Raw genomic sequence first — 10639 nt, forward strand, 5'->3', positions numbered from 1 at the left:
GTGTATCCATGTGTGTGTCAGTGTGTGTATCCTTGTGTGTATCCATGTGTGTGTCAGTGTGTGTATCCTTGTGCGTATCCATGTATGTGTCAGTGTGTGTATCCATGTGTGTATCCATGTATGTGTCAGTGTGTGTATCCATGTATGTGTCAGTGTGTGTATCCATGTGTGTGTCAGTGTGTGTATCCTTGTGTGTGTCTACATGTGGATGATAATAACACACGTCACACTGGGTTAAACACTACCTTGTGCAGCTCATACTTGAACCAACACCTCAAATCTACATAATCACGTCGGTGTGAGTGTGTTGTCGTCGCTGCTGCGGGACATAAACTAAAGTGCTGTGTTCCTGGTGAGTGCGACAACGAGTACGAGTACGAATCCCTCTTACAAAGATGGTGACAACAGAGTCGCACAACAACACGAGAGGTTTGTTCATTAAACATCATTCATTTCTAATTTCACAGCGATTTGAGAGACGATCAGAGACGAACACGTCACACAAACAATTGACAAGATGTCGTCGAACCTATTAAACAATCCTTTAGTTCCACGGATGAAAGAAACTCTCAAGGTCGAGTCATGTTTCAAACATGAGTCATGATCTTTGGTTGATTAACCAGCACAACTAGTTACACTAACCTTAACCAGGTTGAGATGAAGGTTCCTGATGTTTTATACATTTATACTTCCATGTGTCAGAACATGATCTTATAATCCATCAACAAGAAGGATCTTCTCGCCTGCAGTTCATACAAAACTCTTCTGAGCTGCTCTAGTAGAAGAACTCACATTTCTCCTTCAAACTCTTCACTGGCTTCCAGTTTCTTTCAGGATCATTTTAAAATTCTGGTTCTTACTTTCAGATCTATTCATGGTCAGACCTTCCATCAGTGATCTGATCCAGACTTACACCCCAGCTCGGGCTCTGAGGTCTGTGGATCAGAATCTACTGATGGTTCCTGAACTTCCGGACCAGAGGAGAGAAATCCTTCCAGACTGTTGCTCCTAAGCTTTGGAACCATCTCTGTGTTTGATGATCTACTGACTCCTTCAAGAAACATCTGTGTTTGATGATCTACTGACTCCTTCAAGAAACATCTCTGTGTTTGATGATCTACTGACTCCTTCAAGAAACATCTCTGTGTTTGATGATCTACTGACTCCTTCAAGAAACATCTCTGTGTTTGATGATCTACTGACTCCTTCAAGAAACATCTCTGTGTTTGATGATCTACTGACTCCTTCAAGAAACATCTGTGTTTGATGATCTACTGACTCCTTCAAGAAACATCTCTGTGTTTGATGATCTACTGACTCCTTCAAGAAACATGTGTGTTTGATGATCTACTGACTCCTTCAAGAAACATCTGTGTTTGATGATCTACTGACTCCTTCAAGAAACATCTGTGTTTGATGATCTACTGACTCCTTCAAGAAACATCTGTGTTTGATGATCTACTGACTCCTTCAAGAAACATCTGTGTTTGATGATCTACTGACTCCTTCAAGAAACATCTGTGTTTGATGATCTACTGACTCCTTCAAGAAACATCTGTGTTTGATGATCTACTGACTCCTTCAAGAAACATCTGTGTTTGATGATCTACTGACTCCTTCAAGAAACATCTGTGTTTGATGATCTACTGACTCCTTCAAGAAACATCTGTGTTTGATGATCTACTGACTCCTTCAAGAAACATCTGTGTTTGATGATCTACTGACTCCTTCAAGAAACATCTGTGTTTGATGATCTACTGACTCCTTCAAGAAACATCTGTGTTTGATGATCTACTGACTCCTTCAAGAAACACAACACCCAGGTATCTCAGGCTCAGTTTGATAGACTGACCTAAGTCACTCAAGTACTGACTCAACCCTGGAATCTTATCATCAACAATCACCAGAGTTTCAGTTTTTACATTTAGCTGTAAAGTGTTTTCACTCATTGTTTGATTTCTAGCAACAATTGACTAAGTTCAGCCTCTGGAGCTCAGTTGGATCAACAGAGCAGTAGAGCTGGATGTCATCAGCAAAAATGTGATAAGAAACATCAGGAAATCTCTGAATGATTTTACCGAGGGGAATCAAGTACAGCAAAAACAATAAAGGACCCAGAACAGAACCTTGAGGGACTCCACACAACAGATCTGCCAATTCAGACCTCATTTGATTGGCATTGATTTCATTGTGACATCATTGAAGATGAAGTGACATCGTTGAAGATGAAGTGACATCGTTGAAGATGAAGTGACATCGTTGAAGATGTCGTGACATCGTTGAAGATGAAGTGACATCGTTGAAGATGAAGTGACATCGTTGAAGATGAAGTGACATCGTTGAAGATGAAGTGACATCGTTGAAGATGTCGTGACATCGTTGAAGATGAAGTGACATCGTTGAAGATGAAGTGACATCGTTGATTATGTCGTGACATCGTTGAAGATGAAGTGACATCGTTGAAGATGAAGTGACATCGTTGATTATGTCGTGACATCGTTGAAGATGAAGTGACATCGTTGAAGATGTTGTGACATCATTGAAGATGAAGTGACATCGTTGAAGATGAAGTGACATCGTTGAAGATGTCGTGACATCGTTGAATATGAAGTGACATCGTTGAAGATGTCGTGACATCGTTGAAGATGAAGTGACATCGTTGAAGATGAAGTGACATCGTTGAAGATGAAGTGAGATCGTTGAAGATGAAGTGACATCGTTGAAGATGAAGTGACATCGTTGAAGATGAAGTGACATCATTGAAGATGAAGTGACATCGTTGAATATGAAATGACATCGTTGAAGATGAAGTGACATCGTTGAAGATGAAGTGACATCGTTGAAGATGAAGTGACATCGTTGAAGATGAAGTGACATCGTTGAAGATGAAGTGACATCGTTGAAGATGAAGTGACATCATTGAAGATGAAGTGACATCGTTGAAGATGAAGTGACATCGTTGAAGATGAAGTGACATCATTGAAGATGAAGTGACATCGTTGAAGATGAAGTGACATCGTTGAAGACGTCGTGACATCGTTGAAGATGAAGTGACATCGTTGAAGATGAAGTGACATCGTTGAAGATGAAGTGACATCGTTGAAGATGAAGTGACATCGTTGAAGATGAAGTGACATCGTTGAAGATGAAGTGACATCGTTGAAGATGAAGTGACATCGTTGAAGATGAAGTGACATCGTTGAAGATGAAGTGACATCGTTGAAGATGAAGTGACATCGTTGAAGATGAAGTGAGATCGTTGAAGATGAAGTGACATCGTTGAAGATGAAGTGACATCGTTGAAGACGTCGTGACATCGTTGAAGATGAAGTGACATCGTTGAAGATGAAGTGACATCATTGAAGATGAAGTGACATCGTTGAAGATGAAGTGACATCATTGAAGACATCGTGACATCATTGAAGACGTCGTGACATCGTTGAAGATGAAGTGACATCGTTGAAGATGAAGTGACATCGTTGAAGATGAAGTGACATCGTTGAAGATGAAGTGACATCGTTGAAGATGAAGTGACATCGTTGAAGATGAAGTGACATCGTTGAAGATGAAGTGACATCGTTGAAGATGAAGTGACATCGTTGAAGATGAAGTGACATCGTTGAAGATGAAGTGACATCGTTGAAGATGAAGTGACATCATTGAAGATGAAGTGACATCATTGAAGATGAAGTGACATCGTTGAAGATGAAGTGACATCGTTGAAGATGAAGTGACATCATTGAAGACATCGTGACATCATTGAAGACGTCGTGACATCGTTGAAGATGAAGTGACATCGTTGAAGATGAAGTGACATCGTTGAAGATGAAGTGACATCGTTGAAGATGAAGTGACATCGTTGAAGATGTTGTGACATCGTTGAAGATGAAGTGACATCATTGAAGACGTCGTGACATCGTTGAAGATGAAGTGACATCGTTGAAGATGAAGTGACATCGTTGAAGATGAAGTGACATCGTTGAAGATGAAGTGACATCGTTGAAGATGTTGTGACATCGTTGAAGACGTCGTGACATCGTTGAAGATGAAGTGACATCGTTGAAGATGAAGTGACATCGTTGAAGATGAAGTGACATCGTTGAAGACGTCGTGACATCGTTGAAGATGAAGTGACATCGTTGAAGATGAAGTGACATCGTTGAAGACGTCGTGACATCGTTGAAGATGAAGTGACATCATTGAAGATGAAGTGACATCGTTGAAGATGAAGTGACATCGTTGAAGATGAAGTGACATCGTTGAAGATGAAGTGACATCGTTGAAGATGAAGTGACATCGTTGAAGACGTCGTGACATCGTTGAAGATGAAGTGACATCGTTGAAGATGAAGTGACATCGTTGAAGATGAAGTGACATCGTTGAAGATGAAGTGACATCGTTGAAGATGAAGTGACATCGTTGAAGATGAAGTGACATCGTTGAAGATGAAGTGACATCGTTGAAGATGAAGTGACATCGTTGAAGATGAAGTGACATCGTTGAAGATGAAGTGACATCGTTGAAGATGAAGTGACATCGTTGAAGATGAAGTGACATCGTTGATTATGTCGTGACATCGTTGAAGATGAAGTGACATCGTTGAAGATGAAGTGACATCATTGAAGATGAAGTGACATCGTTGAAGATGAAGTGACATCGTTGAAGATGAAGTGACATCGTTGAAGATGAAGTGACATCGTTGAAGATGAAGTGACATCGTTGAAGATGAAGTGACATCGTTGAAGATGAAGTGACATCGTTGAAGATGTTGTGACATCGTTGAAGACGTCGTGACATCGTTGAAGATGTTGTGACATCGTTGAAGATGAAGTGACATCATTGAAGACGTCGTGACATCGTTGAAGATGAAGTGACATCGTTGAAGATGAAGTGACATCGTTGAAGATGAAGTGACATCGTTGAAGATGAAGTGACATCGTTGAAGATGTTGTGACATCGTTGAAGACGTCGTGACATCGTTGAAGATGAAGTGACATCGTTGAAGATGAAGTGACATCGTTGAAGATGAAGTGACATCGTTGAAGACGTCGTGACATCGTTGAAGATGAAGTGACATCGTTGAAGATGAAGTGACATCGTTGAAGATGAAGTGACATCGTTGAAGATGAAGTGACATCGTTGAAGATGAAGTGACATCGTTGAAGACGTCGTGACATCGTTGAAGATGAAGTGACATCGTTGAAGATGAAGTGACATCGTTGAAGATGAAGTGACATCGTTGAAGATGAAGTGACATCGTTGAAGATGAAGTGACATCATTGAAGATGAAGTGACATCGTTGAAGATGAAGTGACATCGTTGAAGATGAAGTGACATCGTTGAAGATGAAGTGACATCGTTGAAGATGAAGTGACATCGTTGAAGATGAAGTGACATCGTTGAAGATGAAGTGACATCGTTGAAGACGTCGTGACATCGTTGAAGATGAAGTGACATCGTTGAAGATGAAGTGACATCGTTGAAGATGAAGTGACATCATTGAAGACATCGTGACATCATTGAAGACGTCGTGACATCGTTGAAGATGAAGTGACATCGTTGAAGATGAAGTGACATCGTTGAAGATGAAGTGACATCGTTGAAGACGTCGTGACATCGTTGAAGATGAAGTGACATCGTTGAAGATGAAGTGACATCGTTGAAGATGAAGTGACATCATTGAAGACATCGTGACATCATTGAAGACGTCGTGACATCGTTGAAGATGAAGTGACATCGTTGAAGATGAAGTGACATCGTTGAAGATGAAGTGACATCGTTGAAGATGAAGTGACATCGTTGAAGATGAAGTGACATCGTTGAAGATGAAGTGACATCGTTGAAGATGAAGTGACATCGTTGAAGATGAAGTGACATCGTTGAAGATGAAGTGACATCGTTGAAGATGAAGTGACATCGTTGAAGATGAAGTGACATCGTTGAAGATGAAGTGACATCATTGAAGATGAAGTGACATCGTTGAAGATGAAGTGACATCGTTGAAGATGAAGTGACATCGTTGAAGATGAAGTGACATCGTTGAAGATGAAGTGACATCGTTGAAGATGAAGTGACATCGTTGAAGACGTCGTGACATCGTTGAAGATGAAGTGACATCGTTGAAGATGAAGTGACATCGTTGAAGATGAAGTGACATCGTTGAAGATGAAGTGACATCGTTGAAGATGAAGTGACATCATTGAAGATGAAGTGACATCGTTGAAGATGAAGTGACATCGTTGAAGATGAAGTGACATCGTTGAAGATGAAGTGACATCGTTGAAGATGAAGTGACATCGTTGAAGATGAAGTGACATCGTTGAAGATGAAGTGACATCGTTGAAGATGAAGTGACATCGTTGAAGACGTCGTGACATCGTTGAAGATGAAGTGACATCGTTGAAGATGAAGTGACATCGTTGAAGATGAAGTGACATCATTGAAGACATCGTGACATCATTGAAGACGTCGTGACATCGTTGAAGATGAAGTGACATCGTTGAAGATGAAGTGACATCGTTGAAGATGAAGTGACATCGTTGAAGACGTCGTGACATCGTTGAAGATGAAGTGACATCGTTGAAGATGAAGTGACATCGTTGAAGATGAAGTGACATCATTGAAGACATCGTGACATCATTGAAGACGTCGTGACATCGTTGAAGATGAAGTGACATCGTTGAAGATGAAGTGACATCGTTGAAGATGAAGTGACATCGTTGAAGATGAAGTGACATCGTTGAAGATGAAGTGACATCGTTGAAGATGAAGTGACATCGTTGAAGATGAAGTGACATCGTTGAAGATGAAGTGACATCGTTGAAGATGAAGTGACATCATTGAAGATGAAGTGACATCGTTGAAGATGAAGTGACATCGTTGAAGATGAAGTGACATCGTTGAAGATGAAGTGACATCGTTGAAGATGAAGTGACATCATTGAAGATGAAGTGACATCGTTGAAGATGAAGTGACATCGTTGAAGATGAAGTGACATCGTTGAAGATGAAGTGACATCGTTGAAGATGAAGTGACATCATTGAAGATGAAGTGACATCGTTGAAGATGAAGTGACATCGTTGAAGATGTCGTGACATCGTTGAAGATGAAGTGACATCGTTGAAGATGAAGTGACATCGTTGAAGATGAAGTGACATCGTTGAAGACGTCGTGACATCGTTGAAGATGAAGTGACATCGTTGACGATGAAGTGACATCGTTGAAGATGAAGTGACATCGTTGAAGATGAAGTGACATCGTTGAAGATGAAGTGACATCGTTGAAGATGAAGTGACATCGTTGAAGACGTCGTGACATCGTTGAAGATGAAGTGACATCGTTGAAGATGAAGTGACATCGTTGAAGATGAAGTGACATCGTTGAAGACGTCGTGACATCGTTGAAGATGAAGTGACATCGTTGAAGATGAAGTGACATCGTTGAAGACGTCGTGACATCGTTGAAGATGAAGTGACATCGTTGAAGATGAAGTGACATCGTTGAAGACGTCGTGACATCGTTGAAGATGAAGTGACATCGTTGAAGATGAAGTGAGATCGTTGAAGATGAAGTGACATCGTTGAAGATGAAGTGACATCGTTGAAGATGAAGTGATATCGTTGAAGATGAAGTGACATCGTTGAAGATGAAGTGAGATCGTTGAAGACGTCGTGACATCGTTGAAGATGAAGTGACATCGTTGAAGACGTCGTGACATCGTTGAAGATGAAGTGACATCGTTGAAGATGAAGTGACATCGTTGAAGACGTCGTGACATCGTTGAAGATGAAGTGAAATCGTTGAAGATGAAGTGACATCGTTGAAGATGAAGTGACATCGTTGAAGATGAAGTGACATCGTTGAAGATGAAGTGACATCGTTGAAGACGTCGTGACATCGTTGAAGATGAAGTGACATCGTTGAAGATGAAGTGACATCGTTGAAGATGAAGTGACATCGTTGAAGATGAAGTGACATCGTTGAAGATGAAGTGACATCGTTGAAGATGAAGTGACATCGTTGAAGATGAAGTGACATCGTTGAAGATGAAGTGACATCGTTGAAGACGTCGTGACATCGTTGAAGATGAAGTGACATCGTTGAAGATGAAGTGACATCGTTGAAGATGAAGTGACATCGTTGAAGATGAAGTGACATCGTTGAAGATGAAGTGACATCGTTGAAGATGAAGTGACATCGTTGAAGATGAAGTGACATCGTTGAAGATGAAGTGACATCGTTGAAGACGTCGTGACATCATTGAAGATGTTTTTTTTTGTTTTTTTTTGTTTTTTTTTTGTCTTGACATCGTTGACGTTACTGTAGTTTATGAAAACATGATCCAAAGCATCTGGAACGACGACTCTCAAGTTGTGTTTATGATTTAAAACGAACACACACAACCAAGGTTTGCTGTGTCGACTAAAGAGTCCTGACTCTGACACCATTGTGCTCGCGACACATCCAGGGTTGAACTGGTTTCTTGAACATTTAATTTAAGATGATGTAAGATGGTCTTTGTTGTCGTTACACAACATTTATCTGCACACGAGATCTAGACTTCATTTCTCAGGTCAATGGATAGAAAAATCACTTGAGGTTCGACTCAAACTTGATTTATTGAAGCTTGATGAGACGAAATCATTTCATGATGTGAACCTTCGTCTATATTTTCTTTCACTTCATTGATGGACAGACTCGACTAAGAGGAAATATCTGATCCACCGACACACACTTTCTCATCATGACGGCATGAATAGATTGTGTGGATGTAGCTCCTCGTCTTTGACTCACACTCGCATGCACACACACTACCATTTACACACAGACACACACTACCATGTACACACGGACACACACACACTACCATTTACACACACACACATACACACACACACACACACTACCATGTACACACACACACACTACCATTTACACACACACATACACACACACTACCATTTACGCACGGACACACACACTACCATGTACACACACACACACAATACCATTTATACACAATCACACACACACACTACCAAGTACACACGGACACACACACACTAACACGTACACACACACACACTACCATTTACACGCAGACACACACACACTACTATTTACACACAATCACACAAAAACACAGACTATCATTTACACACAGAAACACTACCACGTACACACACACACAACCATGTACACACAAACACGCACTACCATGTACACACAGACAAACAAACACACACTACCATGTACACACAGACACACACTATTATGTACACATGGAAAATCACACACACGCACAAGTACAAACACACACTCACATGTACACACGGAAACTAACACACACTCACTTACACACAGACACACACACTCACGTGTACACACGGACACTCACTCACTCACACGCGCACTCTCACGCACACACACTCACACACACACTCACATGCACACACACACACACACTCACATGTACACACGGACACTCACTCACTCACACGCGCACTCTCACGCACACACACTCACACACACACTCACTTACACACACAGACACACACTCACATGTACACACGGACACTCACTCACTCACACACGCACTCTCACGCACACTCACATGCACACACACACACACACACTCACACAGACACGCACTCTCACGCACTCACACGCAGACGTACAAACGCACAGACACCTATACACGCACGCACACTCACACCCTCTCACGCACGCGCGGACGTGACTGAGCTCACGTTATTTCAAATCTATTGATAATAATAATAATACAATAATAAGGATATTATTGATAATAATCAAATATTTCCACATCAATCCATGAAACTCATTTACTTTCGCTGCAGTTTTTCTTGAAGAGTTTCTTTCTTCAGCAGAAAACAATCAAACTACTTCATCCTTATGTAACACCACTTGTGTCTCAATTTAAATCCTCCAGCATCGACCAGTGACAAGTTTTCTTGACATGAGGAACAAATGTCTTTGAACGCATCACGCCGCGTTCAAATCCTTCTCGTTCCAGCCTTGAACGAACCGAACCAAACCCAGAGAAGACAGAAGAGCAACTTACTGAGGTTCTGGAGACGCAGCAGCTCAGCTTACATCCCGCTCGCTGTCCGACACGTGCACGTCGACACCCATTTGCAGCGTCGACACTGCGGGGGGCGCGCACGCGGGGGCGCGCCTCGTGGCCGTCAACTGCGATGATGATGAGGCGCGTGAGAGAAGAAGAGGAAGAAAAAGAAGAAGAAGAAAAAGAAGAAGAAATGCGTCTCGTTGAGAAGAATAAAATAATCTTTCTGTGATTGTTTGCTTTTGAGGATTCGAACCGTCAACGACCGTTAAAGTCACGTGACGTCGACTCACCTGTTGATGCTCAGGTGTGACGTCAAGGTCAGAGACACGTGCGTTTGAGACAGTTTTTGTTTCAGTAAAATGTGTTTTTCTGGAGGGTTGTTGGTTCAAATCCCACCGCTGGCTCGTGGTGTGAGCTTTATGGAGATGAAGATGATGATGAAGATGAAGTTAAAGATGAAGATGAAGATGAAGATGACGATGAAGATGATGAAGAGGAAGAGGAAGGAAAGAGGAAGAGAAAGAAGAGGAAGAGGAAGAGGGAGAGGGAGAG

The 10639-nt window shown here is 41.5% G+C and overlaps 1 protein-coding gene across 1 annotated transcript in view; it reads right to left on the reverse strand.

The window, feature by feature from the left end:
* Positions 1-10120, reverse strand: part of htr1fa (5-hydroxytryptamine (serotonin) receptor 1Fa) — a 54930-nt gene extending 44810 nt beyond the window's left edge. The window contains exon 1 of the mRNA XM_087803476.1: positions 10082-10120. The gene's annotated coding sequence lies outside the window, so the exon portion shown is untranslated. The remainder of the gene's footprint in view (positions 1-10081) is intronic.
* Between the last annotated feature and the right edge of the window lie 519 nt (positions 10121-10639).

Source organism: Callionymus lyra, chromosome 12 (assembly GCF_982586985.1).
Source record: "Callionymus lyra chromosome 12, fCalLyr1.hap1.1, whole genome shotgun sequence".
NCBI classification, from domain to species: Eukaryota; Metazoa; Chordata; class Actinopteri; order Syngnathiformes; family Callionymidae; genus Callionymus; species Callionymus lyra.